We start from the raw sequence: 7,683 nt of genomic DNA, 5'->3' as shown, positions 1-7,683 counted from the left end.
AAGGAGGAGAGAGAAAGATAATGGGTAAGTGAAGAATTAGGATATGAGGCAATATAAGATGAACTAGTTTGGTTGATTTCAAAGAGTTATTGGGGGAGATGATATAAATATGGTAGGAATAGTTGGATTAATTAGGTTAGATTAGTTTCTAATTAATTCTGTTTTTAAGAATGTAATTGAGGTTATACATTTTTTAGTAAGGATGTTTTTGTAATTTTAATAAAAGAATTCTAAAAATGAAAAGATTTGGAAACGTTGCACATAATTTTTAACGACTATTTTTAGTAAAAGTTGCACATTAATATTTAACAGATGTAAAATATATATATAATATATATATATATTGTAACATTAAATACTAGTAAAAAAGATATTATGAGACCTTCTAACGAGGGCAATACTTCATGCATCATAAACAATGATTTATGGGCAACAATATTTTGAATGATCGACTTTAGCCATTCAATCTATTGCCCAGTATGCTTCTCCGTAAATGTGACACATACTCCAATCTAGGGCTGAGCAAAATTATCCGAAAATCCAAACCGTAACCGAACTGAAAATTAGGAAACCCGTTCCGATAACTATAACGGTTCTGGTACCGATCCGATAATTTGTTATCAAGTATGGTTATTGGGTATCATTTTTAAATTAATGGTTACCCGATCCGATCCGATGAGTAATTTTTTCTTTTCTTCCTACTTAAATCTATTTATCCAAAATCTAAACTCTTATTTTACTTCATAATCACTTCATAATTTAAATGACTAGTAATATTATTAGTAATTTGGTCATGATCATGTGGTACTATTGTTAATTAGTGTTGAATAATATCATAAAAATTAAATTTTAAAGTCTAAATTTTCATTATTGGACATCATATTGGGTACCCAATAACCGATCCGAAAATCCAGATACCCGAACTTATTGGTTCGGTTAATGGATATCATTTTTAGTGTTATTGGTTATCGGGTACCTGAACCGTTAGTGTTAACGGTACGGGTACCCGACCAATGCTCACCCCTAATCCAATCATCAAATTTTCCCCTTTAAAAATACGAAGTAATATTTTATGTGTCACTCTTCATTGCTAGTCGTTCAATTCATGAAAAATTGATGCTTTAACTATAAAAGCTTTTGTGTTACCATGGTTAAAGAACGTGTCTTGATGACATCGTCGTTGTTGTTTTAAAAGATGACTTACTATTGAATTGCCACAATTCAAACTGTCGAAGTTGAGTTTGAAGAAGTTAGGAGGAGGAGCTTCCTACACCACCAAGTTACAATTGGATGGAGGAGTATTGGAGTAGTTAAATGTCCTGGGTGGAGGAGGCATTTTAAAGGGAGAAAATTTATGCATTCATAAATGCATAACTAGGGGCAAGGAGGTCTTTTCGCACTCTTTAGGTGAATTCCAGCTGGGCACCCGTTTTGCTTTTGTCTGACACCGTTATGCTTTTTAACGTATTTCTTTTGTATTTCTTTTCGTATGTAAAATGTATCTCGTACGTTTTACATACGTTTTTATCTTCCTCCTCATTTCGAATTTCGTTCTTCCCTCTCTCTTTCTCTCTCCTCTGTGGTCGAATTTTCTTCTTCTTTCTGTGTTTGCTCACCGTCCTCCTTTTCCCCTCCCTTTGTTCTTCTTAAATTATACACTGTTGTCCGCATTCCGTCGTGGTGGTGGAGGAGCTGAAGGACACTACCATTAGGCCAGCTTAACCCGTAAGTTTTATGATGAAAACGTAATTGGTATAACCTAAATCGACGTGTTGTTAGGATTTTGATAGTGGTTGAAGTAGAATTTGTAGTTTTTGAAACGATTTTGGGTTTGACAGTGATTGCATTTGATATTGGGCAATTTTAATTTTAGGGTTTTTCAATTGGTTTGTATTTTGTGTTGTTTCTCAATTTACTCCTTTTCAATTGTTTGTAGTTTGTGTTGTTCCTCAATTTACTCCTTTTCAATTGATTGTAGTTTGTTTTGTTCCTCAATTTACTCCCTTTACAACGATTATAGGGTTTTTCAATTGTTTAAAGTTATCTATTTTTCTCAATTGTAAGAATGTAAATTAGGGTTTTACAGTTTTATGTAGTGTCGTTCTTTCTCCAATTGTCTATATTTACTCCCTCGCATCGATTTTATGGTTTACAATGTGAGCGAGAAATTTATCATTCCCAAATCGATTGTAAGGGTTTAGGATTTTCCCTCCACTGGAGCTGGCTGTTACCCACTAGAGTTAGCTATTAACAGTTTGCCTAAGTATGTATTGAATGCAACGGATGTAGTTCATAATCAAATTTTTAGGCTTTGTCAATTTGTGATGATTTATTTGGAAATATGCGTTTAGTGTTTTGGCTTTTGATGTTTGCTGGTTTTGATGGTTTCAGAATATTTATTGCCACTTTGTTGAAAATGCAGGTAGAAGAATATTATGAAGAAAAAGTATGTGGTTCGGAATTTTAGTTGGCAAAAGGTGGTAAGTTTTGTGTAAGGATTTTTTTTATGTTATTTTACCCTGCAAATGGTTGATATGAATATGAAATATTTGTTTTGGGTATTAGGTCACTTCGAAGTCTTGTAAAGGACCTGTAAAGGGGCAAGGGTCTTCTAAAAGACCTGTGAAGAGACAAGGGTTTTCTAAAGTAGCAGAGGAATATAATGAGGAGGAAGATGACCATGGTTCGAGTAATTCCCACTCTGAGGATTATGTTGAGGGGGAAGATGAACAATCAAGCTCTGAAGTATTTAAGGGACTGTTGATGCATTTCTTACAGAGAGACAGCAAGAAGAGGAAGTCAAAACATATTGATAAAGGTCCAATGAAAATTCCTAAGGTATTATTGTAGTTCATTCCCGTGTTTTGTTTTATGCTGATTTATATAACAAGTAAATGATATGATGCATATATTTGTCAAGCAATTGATATTAATGAGATGGTTTGGTTGATGTTTGCAGGCCGAAAAAAGTGAAGGACATAGAGTGTGTGCTAGGGGTGAGGTGATTAAGACACACCTTGAGAATGTTGGCAAGGTATAAACTTATAATCTGTGTGTTTCCTTTATTGACAAATTCCCATGTGTTTGGTTAGTTTTGGACGTGTGTGGTTTGGTATGGATATGTGATTTGGTGTGTATATTTGCGAGTGGATTTGATATGTAGTGCGTAATTGTGTTGTGTGTTGTGTTTTAATCTTATTGCGTAATAGCAACAACAATAATCATAAACACCACCAACAACAATAACAATATTAATAATATAAATAACAAAATAGTAATACCCTAACATAATAATAATAATAATAATAATAATAATAATAATAATAATAATAATAATAATAATAAGGTTTCAAAAAATAAAATTACTACTACTACTACTAATAATAATAATATTACTACTAATAACAACAACAATTACAAAACAATAACAACATTATTACTAATTACTCAAATTATCAAAAACTAAATCACAACAACAATTAAAAAAATAAATAATTAACTTAAACAAACAAAAAAAAAAAATAAATAAATAAAAACTGAATAATGGGACATCCGCCCAAAATTTCCGGATGTCCCATGGTGGATCCGCCTGAAATTTCCGGATCCACCATGGAACATCCGGAAATTTTGGGCAGATGTCCCATTATCAGAAAAAAAAAAAAACTTACAGAATGTTCCGACGCATTTTTCGGCGTACGAATGTTCCAGTCGTCCATCATCCAAGACCCGTCGGAAAAAACTTGATGATTAATTAGTTTTTAAAAAAAACGATTTAAGGTGGTCGTGGGGACCGATTTGGTTTGAAGGTCGTGGGGACCGATGTGGTGGACTCGGGATTCACGGTGTACTACTTTGAGGGGACCGTTAGTATGTAAAATGTGCATGAAGGGAACAAAGTCCTTTTTAAATATTACAACTTGCATAAAGGGCATATTTGTCCATTGAAGTCAAAATGGGAGCGTTACTATGTAAAATAGGAGCGACGAATAGCAATTCACTAAAAGTATGATGTGTGACTTTAAGATTGATTTGCTTTTAAAATAATAATACAAAAAAAAAAAAAAAAAAAAAAAAAAAAAAACTTCTTCCATCTCTCCCTTCCCTATATTCCTGCCCTCCATAGCCTCCATACTCTACAAAACTGCCTCCACCCCCACAAAACCGTTCATCTCCTTGAATTAACAGCAAAATACAACCCCTCAAAAACTTAAATTTTTTTTTAAAAAAGGCAAGTTGCGGAGTTGGGCATAGCAACGTCGCGGTGTAGTTGCCATTAAAGGTTAGCCGGAGAAAATGGGTTGGACCTTTTTTAGTCTTCTTTTAGGTCAAATTAGGCTAGGAAATGAACAAAAATCATATACTTTTGCTTTGATTATCACATTTCAGGAGTTGTTAAATCCTAATCTAATCCTTAAATTCAAATCAACATTGCAGAAATAATCGAAAATTTCGTCAATTGCACTATCACAACTTAATTGGTAGAATAAATCTACAATTTTCTAGTTTAAATTCAGCAGATTTTCAATTTTTGAGAAGCAGAAGAGAAACAGGGGATTAAATTGCATATGAAATCACATTACAGACTTCGTTGCTTTTGATCTTCAAGAAGTTAGATGGAATTTGGAATGGTATTGTTTTTGATAGTAATTGTGCAATACCGCAGATGTTTCCCTTTAACTTAGTAGTGAACATCCAAAGCAATTAACTATGAGTACGGAGTAGTATGCAAAAGAAGGGGTTGATTTGGCCACCGTTGGAGTGGAATGGCAGTGCTAAGGTTATGGAAATGGTGGAGGGAGAAAGAAAGGGTGAAATGTACAGAAAAGGAGGAGGATTAAAAATGTTAACCGATATCATAGGTAACCGGTAAGAGAGACTATTTTGAGAGGAGGTACTCAATAGTTGGGATTATTTTACATTAAATGATAGTTGAAATTATTAATAGTTTGGATTATTTTTGTTAATTTTTTCAAACTTTTTCGGCTTCTTTGAAAGTAAAAAATACCACAAAAATACCTTCAAAAATTGGACAAGTAAACAACTAGCCAAAAAATAAAGTACAACAACAACAACAACAATAATAATAATAATAATAATAATAATAATAATAATAATAAGACAAGATATGCTAGTTAAATTGAAATTTCTCCTTTAAAGTAGAATGATCCAATATCAATCTTGTAAATAAAAAGACAAAGTACGTTTTTTATAAGTTTGAAATTTCTCCCTAATTGGAAGGTTTTGACGTAGAAACTTTAACAAATTGCTTTGGCTTTCAACTTTATAAAAAGGGAATTCATATCCAAAAAAATAGTTTGGCCAGCTTGTTGAAGATTGGCCTACCAAGCTAGTCCTCATTAATGGATGGTGCATGGAAGAGTGGTTCCACCTTCCATGGCTATGATGAGCATAGCACAATTAGTGATAATCCCAGCATAATGTGTACTATAGATTAACAAAAGGTGTGGCCGGGGTTACTTATTCAGGGGTTACTTGATCGGTCAGGAGTTACTCGGTTAAGGGTTACTTATTCAGAGGTTACTCGATCGGCCAGAGTTACTCCTAAATAATTAACCCCGATCACACGGTGTAGCCAACCACGTAGGAAACTTTGTGGATTTAATTATATTTGACAACTTATAAAACCCGTGAATAGATAAAAATGGTGTCTAATTATTATTTTTTTTTAAAATTTTTTTTTTACATATATTGCCATATTATAAAATTATCATGTGTTTAATGGTTCACAAATTCACGTATGATTCTAATTTTTTTTATTTTATTTTTTCATTTATTTTTGTTGAATGAAGTCACACAAAAGACATTAAATTTCATTAAATAAAGCCATACGATATCTATAATTGACAATTAACGATAATGAAAACAAATTTAACAAAATCAAACAATAATTAATTGGGAAAGGGCTAAGAATCCAAATACATAAATATAACACTTTAGCACATTCTCGATTCATTGTCTCATATAACTTTTTGAGTTGATCCGTCGCCGCTTCATAGTTTTGTGAGAAAGAAAATTCTTGTGTTAATTTCGTAACCCGAATCCGAGCCATAATCAATCAAAGCCCTGCACAACTAGAGACTCTATTAAGCGCAAATAAAACAACCTTGTCTTTCAAAGGAGTTTGAAATTAAAGTTAAGTATGATATTAAAGTACAAGTATGAAATTATAAAGTACGAAGTATCATGTACATTATTGAAATTTACTCCCTTCATTTTTAGATACTTGCTCCACTTTTCATTTTCGGCCATTTTTAATTACTTGTTCCATTTTCTTATTTGGAAAGCTTTTACAATATTTAATTTATTTTTCTCAACTAGTGAACCCAACATAAATCATATTTTATTAATTTTATATTCTCCCTCCTCCAATTCTCTCAACTACTTTTGCTTTTTACAATTTTTTATTCTTCCACATACCCTACTACCTCCATATTTTATTACGTTCTCCAATTTCTCTTAAAACTCCGCACATGGAGAAATGGAGTAAGTATTTAAACCCGGAGGGAGTATTATTTTAAAACAGGAAGTTGGAAGGACACTTGTTCTCTTCCTATTTTCCTGTTATAAAATTATTTTTTTGTAATTACACAAAAAAAAAAAAAAAACCAATCATACATCTCTTCCATCCCAATCATGTCTATTCAACAAAATAATTTTTTTATCAAAAAAATTACAACAGAAATTCAATCAAACATCTCTTTTACATCTCTTCCATCCTAATCCTCATAATCATGCCTATTCAAGAAAATAATTTTTTCATAAAAAAATAAATAAATAAATTATTAAAACAGAAATTCAATAAAACATCTTTTCCATCCAAAATTTTAAAATTTATTAATCATGCCTTTTCGAAATACATGTGTAGGATTATTATTATATTTTAATCAATATCAATATCAATACTAATATTAAATAACATGAACTTTTGCAACAAATTAGAGTGCCACGTGGCATATTACATTCCTTTTTTTTTTCTTCATTTTTCACCATTGATTTTTATTTATTTATTTTTTTTTAATTTTTTTTTTTACAATTTACTTTTTAAAAAAATTTGTTCTCTCTATCATAGTACCATGTTGTTTCATGAGGGCAGTTTCTTAAATCTTCTTCCTCTCATCTAAACATATTTTGATTTTACAACTCATATCCCTCTTTCTCATCAAATCCCCCCTCTTTACAATCAGTGATTTTTTCCCAATGTAAATTTTAAATTGTATTTTTTGCTCATGGAAATTAAAGTTGAAATTTAGTCAAATTTGTCTTCAATTAAGTTTCTTTCTATCAGTTTTAAGTAAGTTCATTATGTTTCTCTTTCAATGTTGTATTCAAATCCTAATGGTTAGTTCATTTCATTTTAAATTTTAAAAGCAGGATGATTAGATTTGACCAACTTCTATATATGAAGTAATATTTAGGAGTCTGGCTATATACGAATTAGTATTTAGGAATTTTCCAAAAAAAAATAATGCACATGATTGATTTTGCAAAAATAATATTCACCGATTTTAAAGACCTAGCAAATATTCAATTTTTATAAAACTATAATATCATTTAGTCATAAATTTTGAATATCCATACATATGGTTTAATTTATCACAATATTTATAATTGAGATTAAAATTGTAAATAAAATTGCAAATTGAAAAAAAAAAAAAGGAGTTA

This window comes from Chenopodium album, chromosome 12 (assembly GCF_948465745.1).
Source record: "Chenopodium album chromosome 12, dcCheAlbu1.1, whole genome shotgun sequence".
NCBI classification, from domain to species: domain Eukaryota; kingdom Viridiplantae; phylum Streptophyta; class Magnoliopsida; order Caryophyllales; family Amaranthaceae; genus Chenopodium; species Chenopodium album.
This window is presented reverse-complemented; position numbering follows the sequence as displayed.